This window comes from Mytilus trossulus, chromosome 9 (assembly GCF_036588685.1).
Source record: "Mytilus trossulus isolate FHL-02 chromosome 9, PNRI_Mtr1.1.1.hap1, whole genome shotgun sequence".
Lineage (NCBI taxonomy): Eukaryota > Metazoa > Mollusca > Bivalvia > Mytilida > Mytilidae > Mytilus > Mytilus trossulus.
In genome coordinates this window covers 62,281,418-62,294,321 of record NC_086381.1, presented here as the reverse complement: position 1 = coordinate 62,294,321, position 12,904 = coordinate 62,281,418, and positions in this window count along the sequence as shown.

The window sequence follows — 12,904 nt, the reverse complement described above, 5'->3', positions numbered from 1 at the left end:
GTGATTTTTTATAAGTTGTTTTTGGCTTTTGACAGTCAGTTACTACACGTTCTCTCAGATCTGTACTAATTGTTTATTTTGTTGTTGCGTATTATGTATTGATAAAAATCCCTTCTATGTCCTGTTGGTGTTTTATTGTTTGATTTATTTTTGCTTGATAACGATCTGTTAAGTTAATTCTTTTTGAACTGGTTTTAATTGTTTGTTCTTAGATTGAGCTGTTTCATTACTGATTCATGTAAAGATACGATTGAGAGTTAACACTTATGTTTAATCCCGCCATATTCGACATATACCTCTCCAAATCACGAGCATATAGTTCAGTGATAACCGTTGGTTCATGTCCGTCATAGGTGTTTGACGTAGTTAGTTTTGTTTAAAATAAGACTGTTAGATTTCTCAACAGATTTTAAGTATTTTTAATGTTGAAGCCTTTCATTGCAAACTAAATGTATACGGTATGTTTTTTTTGTAATTGTGTTATGTGGTATGGTTACATTTAATTGAATATATTCACTTCTTGTGAACTTTAGTGGACAGTTGTTTCATTGATAATCATACTCCAACTCCTTATTTTAATAAGCTAAAACTCATTTCAGTATTTTAGAATGAATTATTACTTAATGTGGTGTGTTAAACGTCATATTTAGCAGTCTTTTTATATAGTGGTCAGATTTTTGTTGGATAAAGTCAAAGTGGCCACAGAAAACTACAAAATAATCACAATTCCTGTATAGTTAAAAATAAAAAATAAAAACACCATCGGAATCATGAGGACAGGTGCTTTTAGCCTCAGGATATTATGATATATATTTTGTAGACAAGTCGGCAAACCAGTTCCCTAATGAGTTGAGGATGGCTAACATCTAAACAATTATCACACTTTTTTACACAAACAAACAACAAGATCAACTCATGAGCGTTTTGTATATTAATGTAAGGCATCTGGAGGTGCAATAACTTGTATTTTTCATCTAAACTGGTAAACAGGCAAATCATATACATTCTTTAAGTACAAAACTCCTGGTATTTTACATACTTACTAAATAACGCATTCTACCGGCATTGTCTCTAAATACGATAGTGAACGTGGGCATTAATCATGTTAAAACACAGCATGGCTACAAAAAGAAAATTACTTTTGTTTATTTGTTTTCTGTTGTTGTTTTTTTTTTAACATTGTTTTATTTATATAGCTGTTGATATTGAAACTGATATCAAAACAACTTTTTAATTATTAAAAAAAACAAGGTGGTAAACAATAAAAACAAAACTTTGTATTGTCAGCTGTCATGTAAACAGATATCGCTATAGTACAAATACATAATATCTTATCTTTATAGATTGGTTAATATAGTAAAACGTATTCATTTTAGACACATAGTGTATTGGTCGGTGGAGATACACAGAAGAAAACATTTGATAATTGTAAGTTTTATCTTTATTAGCCTTTTCAAATTTGTCTTTACAAATTTGTTTTTGTTTATGAAACATTAATGTTACGAACTTTAACAAATTTATTTTACGTATGTAATCAATGTGCTTATTCTAAAAAGAAATCCCTTTTAGAAGACTGTTCTGCAAAACTCATTGTAAACAATTGCAATTTTAACTTCGGTGTTGACATGAATATCAATTATATGGTCATTTTTTGTAAATTTTCTGTTAACTAAACTTTGAATTTTTCGAAAACTAAGGATTTTCTTACCCCAGGAGTAGATTACCTTAGCCATATTTGGCACAACTTTTTGGAATTTTGGATCCTCAATGCTCTTCAACTTTGTATTTATTTGGCTTTTTAACTATTTTGATCTGAGCGTCACTGATGAGTCTTATGTAGACGAAACGCGCGTCTGGCGTATAAAATTATAGTCCTGGTAATTTTGATAACTATTAACTGATATATTCAGCATGTTAACATTAATCAATTTGTAACAGAGTTAAACTTAAGATTGTACCGTTATAAATATATAAGTGGTATTTTCAATTGCTTCACTAAAAGCTATTTTTAGGTTTTCCATCATCGTTGCAGATATTCAATTCATTTATATTCTAAAACACATTCTAGAAAATGATGCCGACTATTTGGATAACATATGAAACACATCATCTAATTTTTTTTACAAGTTTAAAGTATGATACATACATTATTCATGAGTATATTTTATAAGTTCTAAAAAATACATCTTTTTAAAAAGCTTTGAATATAATTCATTGTGATTGATATAAACTATATTCCGTGTCGCATGATTTGTGTTGTTGGCTGAAACCACAGTAGTCAAAAGGAACCTAACTACGTTTTTCTTATTGTTGACTGCTTACATCCATTCATTTGAACTTTGTTTAATATTTGTCTCATTGGCAATGATACCGCATCTACTAATTTTCTACTGAAAGTTGTACCTCAAACAAGTGTTTTAGCGATGCGCAATCTCAAAGAGTTTAGTAGAAGGTTTAAAAGGCACAGTTGTCTTATATTATAAGTGCATTTTCAGTTACCATTTACCTATAGATAATGTTTTAGAAAGACAGTGTTATTGGATCTATTTATTTTTGTATTTCCTATAATTATCAATTGATAAACATACTCAAACAAGTCAATATTGAGCAATCATACAATGTTTGTGTTGTCGAACTTTCGGATTTATTTAGCTAAAAAAAAGGAATGAATGTCAAAGATTTTAAAGATGTAAAATACAAAAGAAGACTCTAGCTAGCGGACTGGAAAACATACATTGCTTTCTAATTTTGTTGATGGTGTTATTCACCCCATATGTATAACCAGTATATTACTGTAGGGATCAGCCCTAATGTGTTGAGATGAATTATAATTGATATGTCCATAATCATTATGTTTCTTTTAACTTTAGTCGCCGTCAGCTGAAATTCGTAGCGGTTATCGGAAAAAATAATCTAAACTATCAACCACGTTCACTTGTGATATAGTTGTTCACATTCCATTCTTAAATCGCAAAAAGAAAAACCACTACTGACCTACCATTTAAGTCATTACATTATGATAATCATGACATTCACATTTTCCAAGACGATGTTGAATGGTGGAATCCGCCATTGTTTTTACAGGAAGTGTTTCCGTGGAGTTCAATTTCATAAAATTTGCATAAAGCGCGGGAAACTTTAGCACATCAATGAATAGAACATTATACAGGAAACTGTGTAGGTGACGAATTTCTTATGTAAACAAACGATCCACATAGAAATAAAGATGACAGAGTTACAATAGAAAATATTTTAGAACATGTGAAGGTCAGAATTATTACAGTGCGATCAACTATATCTCGAGTGGCGCGATTGATAGTTTAAACTATTTTTACTAATAACCGCTACGAATTCCAGCTGACGGCGACTATAAACATTCTTTGTTTTGAAATACCAAGGCTTCTTCTTCTCAGGAATAGATTACCTTGGCTATATTTTGAAAAACTTTTAGAAATTGTTGGTCCTCCATGCTCTTCAACCCCGTACATTTACTTTGTTTAGCCCTTTTAACATTTTTTTTTCGAGCTTCACTGATGAATCTTTTGTAGATGAAACTCGCGTTTTGCAGTGTTAAAGACCTATTGATTGCCTTAACTGTGCTGTTTATTTATTCATTTTTTTACGGGTTACTGTCTCTGTTACATTCCCCGTTTACATTATACACATACTGTTTTTCGCAACCTACAATTGATAGGCTAAATAAATGTCAAACAGACCTTTTCTTAATCTGAAAATTAAGGTTCTGAGTTAATCATTTTTGGACAATATTTTGGTCTCAATAAAGCAATAATTTAATTCACATAGTTAAGTAAGTGGCTGCTGTCTTTAAAAAACTCTTGATCAAGTTATTAACAAAATTACTAAATTGCAAAAGGAATGCGACACTTACAGAATACAGAGGAGAAATCAATGAACAAAAGATAAATAAAAAAGAAAGATTGCTCCCAAAAAAACAGGGGCTACCTCAAAGAGTGAACAGATCTTGTGTCTTGCAAGACTCGCCGTGAAAACAATTTTAAATGAAAATATTTTTTTCTGGCATTTCCCTCAATGTAGTTACTACCCTGTAATGAATGTGGGATGAGTGTTATCTCAAGTGAAATGAAACTTATTTTCAGACATTTCAAGTATATTTAATGTAGATTCATGGTATACCGCTATCTTGGATAGTAGAATTGCAGTACAATATTGGTGCAGTTATTTGGCGTATTCTGCAAATTTGGAGACTGTATTTTACTTATATAAAGAAAACTTGGTAATTTATTGTATAATTCAAAATATTTAAACAAATATCATGTTTTTGTGCTTTTAGCATCATTTTTCAAAAGAGCCATTTAAGGGGAGATAACTCTTTTAGTACACAATTAATATTATACTAATAGGATTTTTGTTTATTTCTACTTGCAACAAGAAAACAAGTTCGGTGACACCATTTTTTATTTTTATTTTCTTATATATATTCATAACAAATATTTTCACTTTTATTATATCGTAAGTACCCGTTAATATAGTCATAATTCTATATTCACTGCAAAGAAAACATTGAATTTGTCAATATGCTAAGGAATTTTCAACCGTGATCAACATGTGCCGAATTTAAAAAAAACACCTCCGAAACGGTATAAATGTGCACACTACTGCATACAACAATTTCAACACTATAATAATGGATACATTCTTTTTAACCCTCGATGATAATTCTCAGAAATAATTCTATTATAGTATATCATCTGTTATTTGCTTTCTATCTATATAACAGTTTTACAATGATGAATTGTTCATGTGAAGATGAAAAGGAGGGTGTTTTAAATAGGGTCAACATAGTCAATAACGAGACGAATTTAAGGCCACCCGACGAATATACAGTGGTAATTATATATGTTGTTTTACAAGCATTACAGACGCATCATCAAACAACTATACCTTAACATATAACATCAAATAATACTACTGCTACACATATATATATTTTAGTCTGAGTAATAAAATTAACATTATTAAGGTGGTACCTAACACTACAGGGAGATAACTCTGTAAAATCAGCTAAACGTTTTAATAAAGTTGTGTTGTAAAGGGAATATTAAGCTTCTCAATGATCAAAATTGGTGTTTGTCAAACTGCTATATAAACAGTGTAATTTTTCTGATAAAATGGTTGGTTCAAAATGTTTGAAATTTATATATTTTTGTTAAAGGGTCAAAGTAAATACTTTGTCAAAATTTCATAAAAAATAAACGAGCCAAATTAATTTTAGTGAAAGTGTTGGGTACCACCTTAAATGAAAACGCTGAAACAATATGTTGTTATCTGTACATAGTGTAAGAACACATCTCCTGTTCTGCATCAGTCAAGTAGACCAACTCTGTTGTTTTTGTTTGGAATACATTGAAGTCAACTTGATTAACTAGATTTTCAATTTACCGAAGTACTATTTTTATTTACATTTTATAACAAATATAAAAATAGGCCAAATATACAAAAATTATATTCAAACTCAAAAGTAGAAAACAAACTGCATGACAATACCATGGTTAAAAATGAATTACAACAAACAGTACACTAAACACAACAACGATAACTGAAGATTAATCAACACAAACCCACCTAAAAGCCAATGGTTAACAAAAGCGTTCCTGTAACTGAAATGGTTATTTGTTTATTTTCGCTGCATGTCAAAATAAATTTTATATATTTGCAGTCAACATTTGGCATGTTTAGTTCAGCCTGGTGTGCTTCAAGTTTAGGAATGCAAGCATTGGATCCTTTCTATTTTACGGAAAACACAACACAACAAACAGTTGCAAGCAATAGCAGTATGTTTAACGGGCTTCCACAAGACATGTCCAAAGGTAGTGTGTTTGAGTTTGGCCATTCAATAGTAGGCAACAGTACGGCCACGAAAGTAACATATTATGAAGCGTATATACAAATGAATGAAAAGTATTGCATGTCGATGTTTCCCAGTGTTTTCTATGGAAACGTTTACATTGGAATATCGATTGTCTGCTGTTTTCTTATATTTGTTGGTAACATTTTGGTTTTAATCTTGCCTCTCATTTCAAGATTATTTAGGTCGGCAATATTCACCACCATTTTTAGTTTTTCGTTTATATCGTTGATTCATTGTATCGACTTGTTGTTTTACAGCGTTGCACAATGTTCGGTGGCTTTCAAATTTAGATTGAAATCGGCTTTCAAATGTATGCTACTTAACTGTGGTAGAGGCTTTATTGGAAACATAATGAGCTTACATCTAAGTCTTCTGGCTTCCCAGCGTCTTTATCTGTCTTTCTTCCCCCTAAAGGCGCATGTGCATCACACAAAAACAAATATTCGTCGCTCTGTAGTCTTTATTTACGTTGCAGGAATTTTGGTAGAATTGATTATGGCTGTTGCGGGTTCTAGAGATTGTGTTGGCAACACATATAGTAATAATTGGTCAACTTTGTTACAAACATATGCGGATTTCATTGTCCTGAACTTAATAACAATTGTATTGTTATCATCAGCTATGATAACCGGAATAGTTAAACAGTATATATCAGAAGGATTAACTCAATCAAGAGCACAGAAATCCCAGTCTCGCATTGCCTCAATAATTATTGCTCTTTTTCTAATTTTGCATTGTCCCTTCAAAATTGCGGCAGTTGTTTTACAGAACGCATGTGTAGATCCGAAGTATGTCGGACCAATTGCTTTTATAATTGCAACCATACAATTTCTTGTAAATGCTTTAAATCCTATACTTTTGTGTCTAAGAGTTCCTGAAGCAAAACGGGCATTGATGAGTAAATTATGTGGCTGTAAAAGCAAACAAACACCCTAGCTAAGTGTTTTCTGGAGGTGTAATGAACGTATATGCATAAATGTGTTGTTATAGTCGAAAATGGTACTGAATATGCCCAAAAAGTTACTAACGCTTTTAAAGGGATAGTTAGAGAAACCAAATTAGTTTCTATTTACACAACAAATAAGTAAAAGTAAATGACATCGTCAATATAGATGAAGATCAAATGTTATTGTGTCACTTGTGTTGTGTGCTTTATTATTTATATGACGTAATCACAAAGAATAAATAATTAATACGTCATTATTTAGAACACAAACTATTGGTTTTTGTTTGTAATATTTAGAATGCAAAGATATTATGATTACTATTTGACTTTAACCAATGAAGATTTTTCTATTAGAATAACAAAATAAACAAAAAACAAAAAACAAACAAAAAACGTAAACAAAAATCAAAACTAGTACATAATATTTATACCATCTCCGAATACGTTGTCTTTTACATGTGGTTAGATTTTGTGTTGTTTCATTTCTACTTATACTATCGAATTGTATCAGTTTATATCGCACATTACTATTTTTTGTATTTGTAACATTAACTTAAACTACGTGTTCGGTTTTTAACTGTTTTATTGTATAAAATTCAAGATTTTATCAGAATAGATTGATATGAATTCATTTCACATCATAATCATACTGGTAAACATGATGAGGGATATCTGTTATCCGAAACACTTAAAACGTTAATTGTGTTCATGCTTTTATTGATTTTGGTGATGGTGTACCCTTTTTGAATTGTAATATATTATATTTTGTATGATAATTATATGATTTATCGCCCCGTTAGATTTATTGTTGGCTATTATTCAATCATTATAAATATAAACATGTAAACATTTTTTTTCTCTCCAGAAAATGTGTGTACTGTTGTAATCTATTGTACTTTATTATATACTAAATAGAAAATACAAGTTGTATATGTTAGTTGCAATCGTTCTCGTTCATTTATCATTGATAAAGTCAAAACTCTAAATTAACTGTATAAAAAGCCATGATTTATTTTCGAAATCCTTACTTAGTTATATACCAGGGATAGATTACCGTAGTTTTATTTTGGCAAAACCTTTTAGAATTTAAGGTTCCAATGCTTTTCAAATTCGTTATTTAATTGGCCTTTTTAACTTCTTTGCATCGAGCGTCAAAGATAAGTTTTTTGAAGACGAAACGTATCTATGATAATTTCGAATCAGTAAAGGTTGCAAAGACTTTATAAATCCCTATTTTATATTACGTCATGTCGTATGAAAATATTTACTTTAGATATATCATACAGAGTATATGATATACTTTTTTCAATAATCCCACAGTAGAGTAAATGAAGTTATTGTTGGTGTCTCGTATTGATAAAGTTGTGAAATTGAAAAAAAACATATGATTACTAGTTTCTACTTATTATGGTAAAATACTTGATGTATTATATGTATTAAATTGATATATTATTAATCTCTATTTTTTGTTTGCTGCCTTATGTTCCCTTGCAAAAATTCTAATTATAGTATTCGTTTAGCTCTTTGCAAATATTCAAATACAATGAAAGCATCACTTCAAAAAAGAGTTGTCTTTGGTTTTCCTGTTTAGATGGTTTATCACTAGTCATTTTTGGGGCTCTTTATAGCTTGTGGTTCGGTTTGAGCCAATGCTCCGTGTTGAAAACCGTACTATGACCTATAATGATTTACTTTAACAAATTGTGACTTGGGTGGAGAGTTGTCTCATTGGCATTCATACCACATCTTAGTATATCTATTATAGACAAGGAGCAGAGGAATATTGATGTGGTGGAACATGTGGTATGACATTAGGTCCTTTATGAAATAAATAAGGATTTTTTCGTGTTTAGCCAACCATACAAATATCTAAAATAAAATGCTTATTTCTATCCACGTGTACTCTAATGAATAGTGATTTAATTGGCAATCATACCAAACTTCCTTATTTCCATATTACGGCATTAAACGTATAGTGACTGAAAAGTGTTGACATTTCAAGATTTCTTTGAAGATTAAATCAAAAGCTGAAGAATGCATTCTTCTTTGCGTGATCACCCTGACGGTTATATATTAAGAGTTTAAGTAGCTTCTATGGGCCATTAAGATGTCATCGGAACGTCTCGACAAGGAGTAGGTCCAGTAAGACCCCTTTTTGGCCCCAAAATATAGCAGTTTTACAATTTTTTTAAAATGTAATCTTTTAGTTATTTATTGGACAGAAGAATGATTCTGCTACATAAATATGGGCTGTTTTTGACAATACAATGCACATATATCAGGTAGTAGCACCATTAAGTCATGCTAAATTACTGAAATCTTCACAATTCTATAATTTTAGTTAAATTTTAGACGGTTTCCGTGTATAACGAAAGTGGCCGCATTCGTGTTCATTATGAATATTGAAATGTAAGTTGTATTTGATGATATAACATAACATGTATAAAGATTGTGGATGAACACGGATGCGGGCACTTTCATTTTTGACAAAAACCATCTGAAAAGTGACGTTTTTTGCCATATTTGGTAGATTTTGTATATTTGAGCTTGATTCGGATCGTCAGCTGAACCTGAAATTTGAGCTCAAAATCTGTCCTTACCGGATTTACCCCTTTTCGATCATTTATACATGAAGTACTATATTTCTGGGATATAGTCCCTCTACGAAAGGCTTCCAAGTGATATTGTATATTTCAACATTTAAAGTATATTTGTAGATTGGAAAGCTAAACACATGTTTTGAGACGGTCCCTGTACGCGAGGTGTTGTGTGTGTAGTATTCAATAGCACGTGCTATTGTACATTGTGACACTAAACGTAAGAACATTATACTTACATATTATGTCCCAGAATAAGCTGATTCTTTTTGAACGTTAACCACGTGATAGTTTGTATTACAATCGTAGCCTGATTATCGGCAAATGTTATCGTCGCTAGCAAAGGGTTACGATACAGTCCCCTCCTTTTCACCCTTGGCAGATAACAATTTTTGATTACAATGATGTGCCCATTGACACGCCCATTCCAACTACATCGTTCTTGACCAATAGCAGCACTTGAATTCTCTTCAGTGTGAAGTTGTAAACTGATGGTGTCTAGTGTTAACAAATTTCGTGAAGCAGGAATCGAAAAAAGACGTTGACATTCCAACATTTGCTCTAGAATCATACCAAAAAGTAAAATCACAAAAATACTGAACTTAGAGGAAAATCAATTCGGAAAGTCCATAATCACATGTCAAAATCAAATAACAAAACGTATCAAAAACGAATGGACAAGAAATGTCCATGCATTCGTTGACAAGGAACTGCAATTAGTTGATTTTGAACATTAAAGTTGTCCCTAAAAATCCTCCCATATTTTGGGGGTAAATACGTGTTGCACAATCAACACGCATACGTGGTAATCGTTTATTTATATTAACACTTAATCATCTTAAAAGTGCTTTTTAAATGGATGCAGCCAGTTCCAACTGCGACCAATGGAAATCATTACCACGTGGATCCAAATTCTACCTTAATCAACCAAGGGATGATTGGAGGGGACTAGATCGTGGCATGTGGCTTGCAAAAGTAGCAAATGCAGGAAAGCAAGACGAAAACGAACAAACTACATTTCTGTAATGAATAAGTATCTAAGGTCGGGAACCCAGTGCTCGGAGAGCAGAACGATAATTAACAAAACGATATTTCTGTCAAAAATATTTAACTTCAATTATAGATAATATCAGTCCAAGAACATATTCATGAAGACTATTAAGTTTATACTGAGACTATGTTTATCATTTATAGAATATAACTTATAATGTCATATTGCTGGCATAATGACCAACAGGTTTGAATAGTGAATACATCTATAAAAATTGTATGCAACGTTTGAGCACCAATCGTCAGGGATGCGTTCACATAAGTTAGTATCTAAACATTTAAAAAAAAAACACTTTCATGCTTTCAATTCACCTGGATATAAAATCTTTGCATCTCACATAAAACGTTATTAATATTCAACATTAATCATTTGGTGACTACATTAATCATTTTTACCGATTTATTCTCTGCTTATATTTTGTATACCAATATATTAATAAAATGTAAAGTAAGACTTAAAGAAAATATTGATTAATTTTGATAAATAAAATGTCCAGTGATAAATATTTAACGAATGTGTTTATTGATATCATTTTTTTAATTTTCGGAGAAGATTCATTTACAGGAACGCATGTATTTATTTCAATTTGTTGTATAAACAAATCTTTAAAACAAGCATGCAGAGTGGTTATACGTGCCGTCAAAGCTTTAATAAGTTTTTTTTTATTGAAAAAGAGCGTTAACACCATATGGTCAAATAGCTAACAAACATATATATATAAAAACAATGAAAAAATAAATAAATGTACATCTTATACTAATGATGTTTTATCTCTCCCTCGGTTTATATACAGAGATTACATTATTTTCAAGGACTCCCTGACCTCAGTCCTTTTGACTTTTAGAAAAAAAGAGTCGCATGTGTTTGTATCCTTTTTTGTGACAGTTAACTGTGTTCAAAGTTTTGGGAAAGTAGGTATCTTTCAAAAAAAAATTTGATTATGTTGGAGTGTACTATTTTCTTGAAAATTTGATACTTCATTATTTGTTCATATACATTTTCATAAGAGTTTTCTAAATTTTGTTTGTATATTATCCTATTATTTTGCTTTTTATTATAATTATTCGTATTTTGATTATCAATCACAAAATATTGTTTTACATAATTTACATAGGAATAACTTAAATAACACGAATAACTAATTGTAACTAAGTGTTTGCTAAATCAAGTATTTCTTTTAGTAGGGGACGAGTACCTTCCCTTTAAAGTCTATAATGAAAAAGAAGAGTTTGTCTTTTCATAAAGCATTCAATAGAACTGATGACTGCCCAATTTTGATCGAACAGCTCTTTCTTTTACAAATAGCTTATTTAGTTTAGTTAGTATTTTATAAGGGGACTTTTGTTAATGAAATTAAGAGCGTCTTCTTTTTCATTATTTTTATCACCTTTAATTGACGCTTTAAAAAAAGGATGAATATATGTATCCATATATAATATTTCATTGTTGTAAGTTAATATTGGTCAAACTAGACGTGCATTCGGCAATCCTCGGTAGAATCCGCTGCTCTTCCTAATCGAGGGTACATAATCGGCCGAGTTGAGACGAACGACAAGACGTGCATTCGGCAACCCTTGGTAGAATCCGCTGCTCTCCTTGTCGAGGGTACAGAATCGGCCGAGTTGAGACGAATGACAAGACGTGAATTCGGCAACCCTTGGTAGAATCCGCTGCTCTCCTTGTCGAGGGTACAGAATCGGCCGAGTTGAGACGAATGACAAGACGTGCATTCGGCAACCATCGGTAGAATCCGCTGCTCTCCTTATCGAGGGTACATAATCGGCCGAGTTGAGACGAACGACAAGACGTGAATTCGGCAACCCTTGGTAGAATCCGCTGCTCTCCTTGTCGAGGGTACAGAATCGGCCGAGTTGAGACGAATGACAAGACGTGCATTCGGCAACCATCGGTAGAATCCGCTGCTCTCCTTATCGAGGGTACAGAATCGGCCGAGTTGAGACGAACGCCAAGACGTGAATTCGGCAACCCTCGGTAGAATCCGCTGCTCTCCTTGTCGAGGGTACAGAATCGGCCGAGTTGAGACGAATGAAAAGACGTGCATTCGGCAACCATCGGTAGAATCCGCTGCTCTCCTTGTCGAGGGTACAGAATCGGCCGAGTTGAGACGAATGACAAGACGTGCATTCGGCAACCATCGGTAGAATCCGCTGCTCTCCTTATCGAGGGTACAGAATCGGCCGAGTTGAGACGAACGCCAAGACGTGAATTCGGCAACCCTCGGTAGAATCCGCTGCTCTCCTTGTCGAGGGTACAGAATCGGCCGAGTTGAGACGAATGAAAAGACGTGCATTCGGCAACCATCGGTAGAATCCGCTGCTCTCCTTATCGAGAGTACAGAATCGGCCGAGTTGAGACGAACGACAAGACGTGCATTCGGCAACCCTCGGTAGAATCCGCTG